The sequence below is a fragment of the Parasteatoda tepidariorum genome, chromosome 4 (genome assembly GCF_043381705.1).
Source record: "Parasteatoda tepidariorum isolate YZ-2023 chromosome 4, CAS_Ptep_4.0, whole genome shotgun sequence".
In the NCBI taxonomy this organism is placed as follows: domain Eukaryota; kingdom Metazoa; phylum Arthropoda; class Arachnida; order Araneae; family Theridiidae; genus Parasteatoda; species Parasteatoda tepidariorum.
In genome coordinates, this window is record NC_092207.1 from 94731748 (window position 1) to 94749416 (window position 17669).

Here is a 17669-nt window from a genome sequence, read left to right on the forward strand (position 1 = left end):
AAAGAATTTCTGTTAAATAGCGTCAGTTTTGTTCAAACGTACATAATCAAGTTTCTTGCGAATAGGGTAATAGAAAATACTACTTTTTCTCCAGTACTTTTTCTTACAGGCAATTTCACTCGTATATTTAAATGGATCTTTTATTTATTTCATAGGTATGAAGCCGTTCATTCTGCGTGGGTAAGGGCTTCACTTAACACGCCTTCGACTGGTATTTAATTTCTTGATTTGATGTTTGGTTCTGTTCTGTCTGGTCTAGCTGGGCTTCTGAGGCCCAAAATGGCCCTTTTCGCATTAATTTTCCATTGAGAACCTGTAATATAAAAAAATTAGATTACTTATCAGCATCAATAAGGCACAATATAAGGTAAAGAAAGTAGAACGGCACTTTGCCATGGTAATTGTAGGTAAGAATTTGAATATATAGGTAGAGATAAAAACAGAATTGCAATTAGAGAACAAGCTGAGAATATTTACCGGAAATTAAAGGGTAAGAAAATAAATAAAGAACGTATATTCAAGTTGAATAACATCAGGAATATATACAAATACCTGATAAATTACAATAAAGATTGTGTACCTCTGTTAAAGTAGGGACCCGGCCGTCCTGGTGATTACTATACTCGTACCGGGTTGCGTTTGAAGTCTGGTGTCTGATCCATTTGCAATTTATACACAAATAGGATAATGGGAAATACCGTTTTTCCCGTGCTTTTCCTTACAGGGAATTTCTCTNACTTAACACTCCTTCGACTGGTATTTAATTTCTTGGTTTGATGTTTGGTTCTGTTCTGTCTGGTCTAGCTGGGCTTCTGAGGCCCAAAATGGCCCTTTTCGCTTTCATTTTTCATTGAGAAGCTGTAATATAAAAAAACCAGATTACTTATCAACAGCAATAAGGTACAATATAAAGTAAAGAAAGTAGAACGACACTTTGCCATGGTATTTATAGGTAAGAATTTGAATATATAGGTATAGATTAAAACACGCAGAGAATATTTACCAGAAATTGAAAGATAAGAAAGTAAAAGGAAAGTATATTCAAGTTGAATAACGTCAGGAATATATACAAATACCTGATAAATTACAATAAAGATTGTGTACCTCTATTAAAGTAGGAACCCGGCCGTCCTGGTGATTACTACTCGTACCGGTTTGCGTTTGAAGTCTTGCGTCTGATCGATTTGCAATTTATACACAAATAGGACAATGGGAAATACCGTTTTTTCCCGTACTTTTCCTTACAGGGAATTTCTCTCGAATATTTAAATGCATTGTTCATTTATTTCATAGGTACGAAGCCTCTCATTCAGTGTGGATAAAAGCTTACCTGCTTCGACTGGGATTCGATTTCTCGGTTTAGAAGCGGGGTGTTTGATCGATTTGTAATTTCATCGATATCGTCTTAGTAGTTCGGATTCAATTAAAATATAATGAGCCTTATGGCTTCAGATTAACGAAAGGATTAAAGTCCAAGCTCAGGAAAGTAAGGTACTTAGTTTTTCCTAGATAATTTCTTCTGAATTAATTAATTTCTTCTCAATATTTTTTCTGCATTTTCCCTGAAGCTTTTTATTTTAAATCGCTGTAGTCTTACACGAGACCCCTCATAAATAAATATTTTGCTCGATTTTATCGCTTTTTCTAAAGCATGGAAATTAATATAACTTTATAATTCAGTATGAATAAAGCAAAATAGTTGGGAAAAAACATACATTATGTAGTTTCGTTTCTATTAACAAGAACCTTCCTTAGTTTCCAAATATAGAATGGTGGAAGAAAAAAACGATGCAAACAAAATGCAAAAATAAAAAAGTTGAGGTTTAACTATAAATTGTCTTTGTAAATGGAATCGATGTTTCAAGGTTACGTGATTTCCCCACTTTTTCCCTCTATGCTACCATATCATCCATACATTTGACGTTTTCCCTTTCGTAGTACATTATTAATATAGTAATAATATATAATAATAGTATAGTAGTAATATAATAATATACGGCTAAAAATTATAGATATTCCTTAACCGACGAGTGAATAACTATAGTACAGTTTCTGCCTAACACATCGTAAGCAAGGTAACTAAGGATGAAAATGTAGCTTTTAGACTCCAATTTTAACCATAAGTAGTAAAATTGCGGATAAAAAATATGCTTGAGCATGATATTAAACAAAAGAATGGGAAAAAGAGACATGCGTGTGTGAGGAGGTAAATTGAGGATTCCTAGTGTGTAAAATGTGGAAATCAAAGTTAAGTTAATTTCGAAATGATTGAAAAGAATAGCTTATTAGAAATATCATTAAATAAAATATTAAATTTTTTTTAACAAACATGAAATTATTCCTTGAAGTCAAAGTCAGTTGATGAAGAGTTGTGTTGAATGATTTTAACAGAAGAAAACTCAAAGATAGAATTCCAGTTGTGCAAAAGGATGACAGATTAGTTAATATTCTGATTTTGAGCGTATATTTCATATTCTCTAAGTCGAGATGTGATGGTACGTTTAGTTTGTCCACAAGACCACACAGACGAGAAATTTGATAATTACTCCAGCTATTAATATCAGCAATATGGTCTTCAGGGTTGGTGAAGTGTAATTCGTTCGCTGGAGAGAAAACGAATTTTAAAAATTTATACAGATTATTAGCAATTTGCGTGCAGTTTGTGGGATGATTAGGTAAATCAATCAAATTGTTAATGTTCGAATTAATAACATTCGAAGAAAATTAACGGTTACTTAGATTTGATTTACTAATTGATTTAGATAAAGGAGTTCTTTGTATAGAGAAGATTTCTATTCGAAATAATAAATAATAATATAATTCATGGTAAATAAGTGCGTCAAAAGGCACATGTGTTTGATTAGTGAAATGGGATGAAAGGATATGGGAGGGTTTAAACTGCAAACAATTTCCGATAAACCGTAGCGAAAAATTCCTCACAAATATGAGTAATTAGAACAATTTAGAAAGTTAAAAAATTTACTTTCTTGTTCAAACGTCAATTGATTGCAAGGATCTATGGAATTTATATTATTACGAATTCCACAGATAATTATAACTTGCATTAAATTCACATTTGAACAAGAAAATAACTCGGTATTGACTAAACCTCTAAATGAGAAAACATCCGACTGAACGTTTCATCATACTGATAAATTTTCTATTTTTATTCTTGTAAACATACAAATTACGTCAAAAACAGTAGGCTTAGTGCATTATATCGATTAACGCAATTGATTAGAAAGTACAGAGCAGAATACAAGAAGTATGAATGACCATTTGGCAAGTTAGCATACCAAGCAACTTTCCGTCACACAAAACAAATGATCTTAAAGTCAAATGAAATATTTCTTGAGGAACTCTTACGATGCTTTAAAGTAGACAAGAGTAAGACAGCAGTTTCATCTTAATTTTACAATTTCCTTTTTTTGTCAAAAAAAAAAGCACGCGATTTTATCAAAATGATTGCCAAAATAATGCCTATGATTGCCAAATGATTCCTACAAAATGATACCTTAAGGATTGCTGAATCAGTAAAAAGAGTTTTATTTTTACGAGTCAAATGTGCTATAGCTACAAATTAAATTAAACTTAATGTAATTAACAGTTTTCTTAAAATCATAAATTTCAAGGAAAACCAGACAAACTTCATCCAGCCTAAAAATTTTACAAGTATTAAACATGGTAATAAATACATCATAAAATAATCTTCCCTTAATATTAAGCCATTGAATATATCTCTACACTAAACATTTTATCTGAACTTTAAAATAACAAATATTTATAATGGGCCTTAACACAGAATACGCTTTTCTAGATAATTCACAACAACCAGGTAATTCCAGATCAGCCAAGAACAATGATTTAAAGTTTATCTAAAGCACAACTCATCAACGGATTCCGTGGACCGAAAGTCAATAACGAATACAAATGTGTTAATTATAAAGAGAGAATATTTCAGAGCCTAGACTAAAGAACCAACTCTTGTATTATATTTACTCCAAGTCCAGTATAATCCGTTATCACATTGAATGCATGTATACAGATTGTCCAGTATAAATGCACACACATAAGCGAGGAAACTTGTATGCCTTTTGATAGAGAGGTTCCAGATATGAGTAATTTACATTTATCATTTGGGGTCCCAGAAATTGAATTTCGTCGAATGGGCCTCTATGAGACTTAATGAAGCACAACTGACTTCTCGCAAGTTCGGTATATTTCTAGAAGCCATTAGCTGAACCAGTGGATCTGGCGCCATTTTTGGGGAAATTTATAAGTAGAAGAAATATTTGTGCTATTAACATAAAAGTTCGCTACTATGCAAATATTAATTTCGTTATGACGTGAAATATTTGTGCTATTAACATAAAAGTTCGTTACTATGCAAATATTAATTTCGTTATTACCAAAAAAATGAATATCTAAGATTTAAAAATAAATTATTTTAGTTATAATAATTTTGTTTGGCTTGATTATTTTAAGACGTATCGGTGAATAATAAGAATAAAAAAAAATCCGATAGTAGAATGGAGTATTTGCGAAGTGTAAAATCAAGTACTAGTTTCAAGGTATTAGCTTCAAATGCTGCTTTAAAAACAAAAAAAGAGAACAATATAGGTTGTTTACTGCAATCTCATGAAATAAGTTTAACGTTTAATCCTAAAATCTTCTTTAACCATAATATAGGCATATTACTTTTTTTTGTCGTATGCCTGCTTAGGCAGTGGGGGTNTAGGTTGTTTACTGCAATCTCATGAAATAAGTTTAACGTTTAATCCTAAAATCTTCTTTAACCATAATATAGGCATATTACTTTTTTTTTGTCGTATGCCTGTTTAGGCAGAGGGGGTGCGATTGTTCCTGTTTCTCAGTGGCGCCATCTATGGCCAGGAATTCGACTTCTGCCACGCCATTCACGCAACCACAACCCGTTTATAGGGCGGGTCACATTCACACACAAAGGAGAAAGAACATAGGACACACAGAGAGAGAAAGAAACATCCATGCTTTGCCTGGGATTCGAACCCAGGACCTTTCTGATGCAAGGACAGTTCCCTACTCCCAGGCATATTACTGCAATATTAATAAGCTGTTAAATTAAACCATGCTTCCGTTCATCTTTCATTTATAATAATAAAGAATGTTGCTGCTGTTGTTGACGTGGGCCATTAAGGCAAGGGATGCGATTGCTCTTGTTTTCTGGTAGCGCCATCTATGGTCAAGAATTAGACTTCTGTCACACCCACAAGCCGCACCTGTTTATACGGTGGTCCCATTCATTCATTCATTCACAGATCGTAATTTTTACCTGAACCAGAGAATGATCAATCCCCAATTTAGTACCCCCAGAGGTATAATTTGTTATGCGAACATGGAGGTCATTGTAACCCGGCAGATTTAACGTGCACCAGTCACCATTTACTACACGGAGAGTCTTCGACTGACTGGATTTAAACTGCCGTTCTTCCGAACGTGAGTCCAACTCCCCTACGTTAATGAGTAAGTGTTAATGAACTTATTGTGAATATTTCAAACTGCATGAATGGAATATACTGAGTTTTGAATTTCAAATAAGACTTCTATCTGACAATCGGAGACCTGCAACTCGAGAAGAAGTGAAGTGATTAAGCCTAACTATGTGATTTAAATCAGATATAACTGAATAGTTAGAGATACTACGCGCGTGTTTCGAACTTGATTAACATCTGAATAGACAAATGCCACAATTTATCTATGATGACGTCACTTGCAGGTATCCAATTACGAAAAGTACCCATGACCACGTCGAAGCATCGAAGCAATCTGAATGAGAACTCTTCTCAAAATTGTTAGAAAGTATTTGAATTTTGATTTCGAATCTTTTTATGTTCAGTTTTACATTTTACAATTTATAGAAATTTAGGAGCACGATGTATAATAATGTCGTTCAAATTTTCTGCAACCTTAATAAGATGTTAAGTTTAACAATAGCATCTTGCAAAAATATTCGAATTTTCTTTATTTTTGCTTACACATTAATATGCTTAATTTTAAACTAAAACATGGTTCATTTTTGCAATTCATTAAAAAATTACCAAATTCGCAATAGTTTTATGATTCAAGATATAAATACTATGGTTCAAATTTGAATATTGATTAGAAGCATATAAATTGATTTTAACATATAGAAATATATTTTTGAACATTGTATTTTGTAGAAAACGCTCAGAATTTTCAAGTGCGGAATTAGAACTCAAAGCTAAAAAATAAGTGAACTCGCAATTTAGGAAAGCATTATATTAAAAAAACTTTAAAATTTAAAAAAACAATATTTATTTGAATTTCCAAGTTAAATATCTTTCGAAGCGTTATTATTTTTCTAATATTTGTAAAGCAGTTTAAATATAATAATGTCACGAATTGTATGTTGGTTTTACAGAAACAAAAACATTTATCAAATTTGAAGAAATGTTATTCCTGTTTTCTAAACAAAATTTAACCACAACTTCTAAGCCTTTATGCCTGTTGCTGAATTAAAGTTGCGCTGAGTACTTATGTTTTCTTGAATTGAAGTCAAATAAATATTTTTCTTTAAATATTTCTTTCAAACTCAGTTTCTTTATTTAAGGAATGAAAGGAAATGAAAAAAAGTAAGCCAGTTTTATATTTTATTAGGAAAAATTTATTAATTAAAAAAAAAATTATGCTTAAAAGATACTTTTATAGTATTTTCTGTATAAAAATTTGATTTCGTTTCGAGTGTTACCTAATCATTTATTACGGGAACTTACAGAACTCGTTATTTGATATCTAGAAATAAGCATTTAGTATATCGTATTATATTATATTAAAGTATCATAATTTGTTAATGACTTAAAATTTCCAAGAATGAAGATTTGATAATAAATATGATATGAAATTGTAAAACGCTTATAAAAATGTATACAGTTTTGTTAAAAATAATGAGAGATAAGTAAACAAATACTACTACTTTATTTTTATTTTTCAAAAAAATATATTAAGAATATTTGAACATATTTAAATGCAAGAAATAAATCTAAACAAAGTTACGCATTCATATAAGCTAATATTATCAGTAAAATATATTTTGCATACTTAATTAACGTTTTTTTTATTTTTCGTGACTTAGGTTAGTTATTTACTTAATAATTTAATATAAATTATTGCTTTCATTCTCCGTAATGAATTTTATTTAAAAATTGAAATATTACTAAATACAGTGACAGAAAGTTTATGATGAGCTCAGATTATCTATTTTATTTAATTTTGAATCGATCTCAATAAATAATAATTAAATTTTATTCCCAGACACTTACCATGATTTTTTTCCTATAGTCGAAAATTTTGAGTTCATTATATAGGAAAAAAAGTTAAATAAGTATTTTTTCTCTAAGACTGAACTTAATCATTATTTTTTTAATGATTGAGTGGCTAATTCCTCACTTACTTTAAATTCATGCTAGGAATTGATTAGTGATTTGGAAAAATAATAATTCGATAGCATGTGACAAATTTTTAGAATTATTTTGGAAATTTTTGAAACCGGTTAAAAACCAATTTCTTGCGTTATTCTGTTCTCTTTGTCTTGCGCTATACACCAAAATACTAAAAATTATAGGCTAGAAGCTTCTTATAAAGTTATAACAGACGCAAATTGATCAGAAAAAAGGTTATAAACAATGAAATTGAAAATGCTGTTATTATGTCTGTGGCAATAAAATAGATAGAATTAGATAGAAAGACTAGAGTATTAAAGATTGGGGTTTGTATCTTAAAAAAAGTTTGGAATGCCCAAAAAACACGATATGAAAAAATGCTTTCCATGGTGAGTTATAATAAACTCTTAAACTAATGACAAATTAGTCTTGATTTCTCAAAATACTTTGTTTAATTTTTCCCTATATAAAGTTTTTATTTTATTTTCAAAGAACAAATGGCAAGGTAATTTATAATTGAAATCACAGAATTTGAAACAAATGGAAATGCATCTAGAAAGTTTATGAGGTATAAAAAGATACTGGATGAAGAAATGAAGATAATTGAAAAGTAAATTGCACTATTTGCAGGAAAGTGAATAAATAGTTTTGTAACTCAAAATGTAAAAAAAAATCAGTTTTATGACATCTTAAAACTTCTTTGTTGTTTTCAATTATAACATTTCATTACTTCTTTTGATGTCATCTTAAGTTGTTGCCTATTCTGATGTCCATTTCTGATATCAGTGTACATTTTTTATAAGTGTAGTAATTCACCTTTTCCGCAAAAACGAATTCAATTTGATTTATTCAATAAAAAAGTTTTCATTTCATTTAGACATTCTTTGTCTTTTAAATAAATTAAAAAACTTTTTTCAAATATTCATGTTTAAATATTTTTTATAAATATCTTTAAATGTATATAAGGTATATCTGAGAAATAGATTTTTGATTTTAATAACTTGAAATGATAAACTTTACAAAAGTCAAATAATCTCTGCTTTCTCTTAATCAAAATTTCTCGACTTGATTAGAAAAATAAATAAATAATTTTATTTGTAATGTCAGATTTAAGTCTGCAATTTAAAATACAATGTCATAATTTAATTAATAAATTAGTTATTAATTTTTGCGAAATTTACTGTTAACTAAATGAGTTTTGATATTTTTAAATTTATTCAATTTGTTTAAGAAATATAACCAAGCATACAAAACTAAAAAGAAGATTGAAGGGCTTATTTTTTTTACCGGCTCGGGGATCACGCTATTGAGTCTAATTTTTTTAAGTTCGGCCACGTATCTTAAGGCGAAAGGTTTAAATCTGACAAGAAGATTGGTTAGCGTACTTTTGTGGCTCTTAAATAATTAACAATGCACTTTTGCACGTAAAAATCCAATCGCCAGGTTCTAAAGTTATTCGGGATATAACGGCTATTGACTTGACTCACTCGCTTGAAAACGACTTTTCTCTAGGCAAATGATTTTGTGTTGAAAGAATTCATGCGAGTTTACAACATGTAGTTTAAGGATTTATTCTTTATTAACTCAATTTTTATTAATGAATTTAATTATAAATGTTTTATACGAGAATTTTATAAATAACAAATAGCATGCAGCTCCCCAGTATAAATGAATGAATAGTGGCAGGAATAAGGATCGCAAATAATTACATTTCTTTGATGCAAGAAAAAAATCCTAAAACTATAGGCAAACTGGTTCTTTCTAAATACTAACTAAATTATTCTTTCTAAATTTGCAATTTATTAATAGTTAAATATATTTTAGTTTCAATAATTTTATATTGAATATAATTTAAATGCTAAATTGTATGTATATTCTATATGACAACAAAATCTGAGACAAGGTCAATTTTCAATTATTTTTAATTTTGAATTTAAAAAAAAAGATGCTTCTCGCACAACTTTACTAAGCATTTGTACTTAGACCAAAATTTGTTATAATATATATTTTTATTTTATAATATTATTAAAAATTACGAAAATTACATTTTATACTTTTATTTTNATATATATATATATATATATTATAGCATTTTTGTGATAGTTTTAGCGATTACCCTCATAAATTGAACAAATTATTTTTTTTCCGATAAGAAACCTGTTCTTTTTCTGATTTAATCCTGAATCTAAGCTCGTTAATGAATCTGTTCTTGTATAACAATCTACTTAAACTTGCTTGTGGCAACAGAGAAAAAGAGCAAAAATCTCAATTGTCCGTTACCAGCTTTCTTAAATGGAGTCATCCATTTTGTAGATTATTTCCAATGACAGAGAAAGAGGAACGTGATTCAGCCGAAAGTAGTTATTGCAACAAGAAATCACTTCCCCAGAGAAAGTTTCCACGTGGTAGAAATCGCTAGACTAAAACAATGGTAAGCTTATGGGTGAACGTGCGACTCCCGATCACGTTTTTCACGGGTTATCTCTCCCTCTAAGAGCCCGAAAACCCCCTTTTTTTTCTTACTCCCACTCTCTGGTGTCAAAAAGGGTTGACTCCAAAGATTGAAGCCATTTTTTTTCTTTCTATTCATTTATATTCTTATGGGGTATTATCCAAAGTTTTTTTTAAAATATGAGTTGGTTTTTTTAGTCATCATTTCCAATGAGCTCTTTGTACATTAAAAAAACCACTTCTCATATCATTCATTTAGTATCAACAAAGTCTGACGTATGTAGTATTAAATAACAAATTATGTTGCGTATTACTGAAATTCTATTTTATTTTTTAAAGCACTTTTTAAAAATATCTTACACTATTTCCCTTTTATTAAAATCATACGCTTAAGAACTGCAAGATTCAGCATATTTTCTTGTTTTATAAGTAATTATTTCTTTTAATTTTTTTTAAAACTTTACTGAGGAAGTTATGTTAATTAGATTAAATGGGCTGGTTGTGTATTACCCCCATAATTTTAACAAAAAAATTGTTTACGAAACATATTTATTCACTTCTGATTGAGTCCTAAATCTGAACTGATAAATCAAACTATTTCTGCATAACAAGCTACTAAAAATCTGAGTACAGCAACAAAGAAAACGACCTAAAATCTCTCTACCCCAATTACCAGCTTTTTTAAATGGTATCATCCATTTTGTAGATTATTTCTAATGACATAGGTACGGGATTCCGCCAAAAGTAGTTATTCCAAAAGAAGTCACTTCCACAGAAAAAATTTCCTCGTGGTAGAAATCACGAGATTAAAAGAGTGCCAAGCTCATGTGCGAACGTGCGGTTCCCGATCCCGTTTTTCACGGGCTATCTGTCCGTCTAAGATCCTAAAAACCCCTTTTTTTACTCCCACTCTCTGCTTTCAAAAATCTTTCGCATTTAAGAAAAAAAAACTGTCAGCTAGTGCTTTAATGTAAAACCGTGTATTACTCAGAAAAACAATGTTATTGAAAAAGAAATACCCGTTTTTTTTTGTTTTTTTTTTTTTTTTTTTTAAATTTTGACTTCTANTTTTTCAGATTTTTTTTTTTTTTTTTTAGAGGAAGAAAAATACTGATAGTATAACTAACTACGTTATTTTAAGAATCTGTTATTTTAGCAAAACAATTCTAAAGAAAACTAAGTTAGCGTTGTGATCAATGCAAACCGAGAGCAGCTTCCGTTCGAGCAGCCGACGCTGGGTTTCGAGCTTGCGTCACCGCATTGGGATACTAGGGATCCGTCCTCTGAGGTACTACAGCTCCAGTGTTTAAGTCTGAAGAGTAATCTTAAACTAGTTTTAACTTATAAGTCTAGCCTTTTGAAATAATACTTAAGTGTAAAAGCGTTTAAAACTACAGTGACCCACCTTTATATATTACATACCAAAAAAATTATATATCTAAAGAAATAGAATAATCAGGTATCAATAAAATCAAAGGATAATCAAGTAGATGACAATAAATCACAGTTTTACTATTACAATGTTCAAAACCCTAAAATAATTCCTGAAAAATACGAGCAAGAAAAGAAAATAATTGTAAAAATGATTTGAAAAAGAGGCAGAGTTATTGTACGATAGGCAAAACTATTGACGAAAACTAAAATTTAGACAGACCAAGTAAAATATCCTCATTGGTAGACAAATCATGGTTTAGCCTTCCCCTGCCTTTAAGCTAACTTTTTAGTAGTTTTCGCCTCCATGTCACGCAAACGTGGATGGTTCCACGAAAAAAATATATTCTATACAAAGGTAAATTTATCCCAATACTCGATTCAGGAGTTCCCTTATCTTCTGGATTGTGTTCAAAACTGCAAGGCTACGATGCTGAACATAGGCTGTCGTAATCTCGAAATTGCTTCTGCTGTTGAACGAAAGTTATAAAAATTTAAAATACGACATTGATTCCTGTATTTATTTTAATCTGATGATTTTATTCCTTTTATGATTAGAATGAAAAACAGGATAATACCGTTTTGTCAACAAAACAACTTTAAACCGTCAAATATACAGAGAGAGTCCGTAAAAAAATGTTTGCAGGATGTTTGGTGAATTTTTTGCAGTTAAAGTGATTTTAACTAGCTCATTCATTACTAGATTTAAAAATCCACTTCCAGAAGTAAAGTAGTCTTTTTTTCAAGCCTCTTCGCTCATGAACCAAACCCTTTTAAAACATAAAAACGTGTCTGCTAATCTTACATATGTTAACGTGCTCACCATTTCTATCATTGGTAAGAAAAGGACTGTATGTGTTGCAAAATTATTTTATTTTAATATAAATAATTACATAACTTCGATTCAAGCCATGCTGGCTTAGAGGATTGAGTGCGAGAACTCAATCCTCTCGCACCAACTCGCACCAACCACAATTCTGAAGAAAAATATCCTTCTTGGTAGACGAATCAGAGTGTTAGATTTCCTTTGCCATCAAGCCATTCGTGGAAGATTTTCGTGGTTTTCACCTCCATCTAACGTAAATGCGGGTGGCTTCGTGAAGAAATATTCTATACAAAGATAAAATTCATTCTAATACTTGATCCAAGAGTTCCCTTATCTTCTGGATTATGTTCAAAATTACAATGTTACGGAGTTGAACATTGGTTGTCGTAAACTTAAAAACGCGTCAGCTGTTAAACGTAAATTATAAAGTTATAAAATAAAATATTGATTCTTGAATTTATTTTACATAAACCCTACGAAATATTTTTTTCAAAAAATTTAAAAAAATATATCAGGCAACACAATGTAGATATTTACAGTTAAATGGTACTGCAAACCATGATCTGACCTATTAGATCCTTAATACTTAGAGTACTAGATACATAAGCCTCACTAACTTCATCACCGACAGCATTTAGGAAAACATAGCTGAATCTGAGAGAGAGAGACAAACAAAAACTTTACCGAAGTGATTACAACTATTTCGTCCGTGACTAGATCTCAATATTTACTGCCTGCCGCGGGCTTTTGGCCTAATCCTCTTCCTGAAGCAAATCCTTCCCAGCATACCAAACGCTCCCTTATATATGTTGGCGCTCTAAAGAAAGCAATACTCGGTGAAGAAAACTGAGCGTACCATTTTTCTCGTTAGTCAAAAAAGATCGCATATGTTGCAGAAAGTGACGTTTATTACGTCATTCAGGTTGGCATCAAGATCAGGATGAATAGCCCCTACGAAACGTGAGTTCCATACAAGTGAGAGAGAGAGTAATTTATACAAGGTGATGAAATGTTGCGATTTCTTTTTCAACGATAAAAGGTAAAAGTTGCAATCTTAAAGTGTTTTTCTCCCTTATGAGGAGGCAAAACCATCACATGTCTTTGATTTTCTTAGACTGAAGTTCAATTATTTAAATGAAACAGATTGGCTTTAAAGTAGACATTATTGTTTGGTATATAAATCAAAATCAGTCGATGCTCTTTTAATTACAGTTCTAGTTCCTTGATTCTCGTAATAAAAATATTTAATTGTGTTATCTTCTTTATATATATCTATATATAACAAAATAAATAAATACAAGAAAGTTAAGAAAAACAATAAGTTTCATTTATTGCGCATAAGCTGCAAGTAAACAGAACTCATTAGATAAGTTCGAAATGAAGATAAAACAAAGGAAAATTATCGACATATGAAATGGGGGGGGAATAATAATATAAAAAAATAANGTTTGGCCTTGAACTCTTGGTGTTAGTGCGTGGAACCCTGAACGCAGAAGGGTATAGAGACATCCTGGACAATTCGGCGCTTCCCACCCTGTGGCAACAGTTCGGTAATGGCCCGTTTGTGTTTCAACACGATAACGCTGCCATTCATAAAGCACATGCCATCACGGACTGGTTTGATGAAATGGAGGTGCAAGAGCTTGACTGGCCATCCCAAAGTCCCGACATCAATCCAATTGAGCATCTCTGGGATGAGTTGGAGCGCCGGTTGAGGGCCAGACCACAACGCCCCAAAACCACCACTCAACTCTTAGCCATGTTACAGGAGGAATGGCGGGCAATACTTGTCGCCGTGCACCAACACCTAGTGGATACCCTTCTAGAAGGGTTAAGGCTGTGATTCGGGCGCGTGGCGGCCCTACGCCCTACTGACTTGATGCTAGCACCTCATGTATCCGAAATGAGGGGTGTCCGGTCATTAATGGCCAGATAGTGTATATATATATATATATATTTATGTATATTTGAAGCATGAAAACAAAAACTAATAAACACCACAATATATTTTTTTATTCACACTCGACTCTCGAGTATTAATGAATAAATCGTATTGAACGATTTGAGTTACGCTTCTTTTTGAAGTATAGATTTTCTAATTAAAAATAATTTTTGTAATACATTTTAGGCAACGAATGGTCAATAATAATTCAAATTTACATTATATATTTTGCAATCACAAGATATTTAACTTAGGAAAACATTACAATCGTATCCATTTTATCAAGCGTTTAACAATGGAAATTAAAAGAGTACTGTAATTTCATTTAGAAATGCGTATAATTAGAATTTTAACAGGAATTTAAGCAAATATAATAGAATTTATTCTCCCACCTTAAAAACTAAAACTCCAAATCACGTAATAATGAATTTTGTTTTCCTTAACATGCTTCTGTTCTCACTTATCTAATACATCTCGAAGAAGTTTTAATTACAATAACAAGAATTTTCCTTTAATAAAACTTCCATGAACAACCACATTTTCAACATAGTCTTCAAAAGGAAAAGCAAGACTGTATGAAGTACATTTTTGAAACCTCTCTTTACACACACATTGAGGTTAAATTAATATTAAACTGTTTATCCACATGCCCGTGTCGCGATTGTAATAATATTTACTACACAGCCAAAGAGGATTTTAATTAAAAGTCTTCATTATTTTTTTGCTTTATTGGAGTTGCAACGTCTAGAAGGTTAATTAATAAATTCTTAGAGCCGCAAGGCTTAATTGATACCAATAATGTTCTAGAAGGAGTAAAAAGTTTCCTACAACAACTCCTGAAGGAAAGCTGACAACTTCAAATAAACGATCAGACCGAAGTTTATGATTTAAGATCCCCTAGATTTCATAACTTTAAAAAAAAAAGAGGACACAGATTTTTGTTGAAGTAAAAAAAAAGGAAGTATATTGCTGCACTTGAATGTCTAACACCAATGATTGATTACTGCGGCAAAATTAAATTATAAAAATAGGATGGATAATTTTTCATTATGATGTTGAAATTTAACAGAAAATGTATAAAAAAGAGCTTTTGTTTCTTCTGATAACAGGTACTTTCGGGAAAAAAAGAAGACATTTTTCAGCTTACAAAATTTATGTGTCTATCATATATTTTAGAACGAATTATTAAACAATATCTACTATCTTTTTTACTCTATTTTATGCTTCTGAAACTGCTTTTTATCATGTCTCTTTTATATATATATACATATATATAAAGTCGATTTTCTATCAGAAATCGAAAATATGGTTAGAATTTTTGAGCTTGTTTACAAAAGGTATTTTGACACATTTTACAATTTCATATTTCTTCTCTATATTCTTACGATACTTTTACATTTTTGATTTTCCTCTCTTGAAAATTATTAGAATATTTCATTATTCCCTTAGTTCTATAAATAATCCGATAAATTAATAAATCTAGTCAAATAAAATGTTCCGTCATCTGACACATTAAATAATTCGACTGACACATCAAATAATAATTATTCCTTTAGGTCAATAAATAATCCTGCAGATTTATCAATCTAATCAAATAATATAATTCGTCATCTAGCAAATTAAGTAATTCGAAACACTGTTAACAATTAATAATTATTCCATTAGGTCTGTAAATAATCTGGCAGATTAATAATTCTAATCAAATAATATATTCCGTTATCTAACAAATTACTTATTAGTAATAAAAAACTTTACTCAAATTCAAAATGTTTTTTTTTTAATTTCACCACTTTTCGTTCATTTTAGCATTTTTTTTAATTAAAAAGCATTCAAAAGTTAATTCCAACAACTCTCCGCCCAATAGCTAAATCCAATAATTTATATATATTTAAAAAATATTGATATCTCAGTTGTACAGAATAAGACTAACAGCCAAAATGCTTTTATACTTCATGATATCGTTTCTCTCTATAAAAAAATATTCGATTACATATTAATCCCCAAAATCTTTATTAACTAAGTCCATTAATATAAATTTATTTTGTCAAACAAAATTAATACTGATAACACGGAATGATAGCTAAAACTTACTATGAAAACGTAGTAAAAATTATTCAAGCTTAATTAAAAATTATCACCTAACTAAAAATTAAATACATTCTGCAATGATGAAACATGTGCTGAAAGTGTCTATTAACTAAATCTAATAATATAAATATTTCAGTCAAACAAAGTAAATATTGATAACACGGAAAAGATAATTAAAACTTACAAATGAAAACGTAGTAAAAATTATTCAAGATTAATTAAAAACTATCACCTAACTAAAAATTAAGTACATTTTGTAATGATGAAACAGGTGTTCAAAACGTCTATTAATTAAATCTAACAATATTTTTTTTCATCAAACAAAATGAATATTGATAACACGGAAATGATAATTAAAACTTACAAATGAAAACGTAGTAAAAATTATTCACGCTTAATTAAAAATTATCACAGAACTAAAAATTAAATACATTCTGTAATAATGAAAGGGTTGTTGCAAAATGAGTTAGATATGTAAGTTACCACTATGATTTGTATCAACACAATTAAGAATTCTGAATCAAATAACAGAAAAAAGTACCGGCACTCAAGATGACGGCCCTCATTTCATTTCATTAAATTTTTCATTTTGTACTTTTCATTTTTCCGCAACATGTCACGCAACAAAAAATCTAATAAACCGTAATAATAACAGCATAATTACAGTGAAATCACTGAATCGCTCTAATTTAATAAATATTACTGTAAAAATTACGACATAGTATTTTACGATAAAAATGAATTTTACAGTAATTAAGATTTTACGAATTTTCTCATGTTTCTGATCGTATGGAAACACCAAAATGCTCGGTAATGAGTTTGGGAAAGCTAACAAGAAAATATAGTTTCGTAATTTCTGTAAAATATAGTCGGGCCCATACTGTCATTCCACAAATTTCAATAGTTGCTGTTTCTATGAGAATAAAATCAAAATACGCATTTAAATAGAATTTATGTTACAAAAAGTATAAATATATTGCATTGTTTTCAAGTAATTATTTCTGAAAAATAAAAGAGCTGGTTAAAATAATTAAGCTGTTTAAAACTTTTGATATAAATTCACTTCCGCTTTTTATGTTTGTTTGATATCTAAAAAAACCTAAATCATAAATATTATGATCAATAATTAATTTAATTTTTATCTTCTCACACCGCTTTAAAAAAAACAGAAGCTTGATAATTTTTTGCAATTTTCCCATTGCCTTCCTTTGCTACATTTATGTTAAACCAGAACGACTCGGAACTCACCTAGTGAAGGTGGTTGTTCATCGAGTTCCACCAACAACCTACCCAATCAATTATTAAATTTTTCTTGAGGTGTTTGCATTATATTTATAACAATTTTTAATAGATTACCATTATTTGGCTTACTATATTATTAAGATTCTTTTTTTAATCTACGCAACATTTAACGTGGGATTTTTTGCAGAAATAAGGCAAACCTGATCTAGATTTTAGTGTTTTATAACCGTAGTGTATATATATATATATA

The 17669-nt window shown here is 30.0% G+C and overlaps 1 long non-coding RNA gene across 1 annotated transcript in view; it reads right to left on the minus strand.

The window, feature by feature from the left end:
* Window positions 1-734: 734 nt before the first annotated feature.
* LOC122270675 (uncharacterized) overlaps window positions 735-17669 on the minus strand; it is a 231694-nt gene continuing 214759 nt past the window's right edge. Inside the window, exon 5 of the long non-coding RNA XR_011636664.1 lies at window positions 735-858. This is a non-coding gene — a long non-coding RNA (uncharacterized lncRNA). The remainder of the gene's footprint in view (window positions 859-17669) is intronic.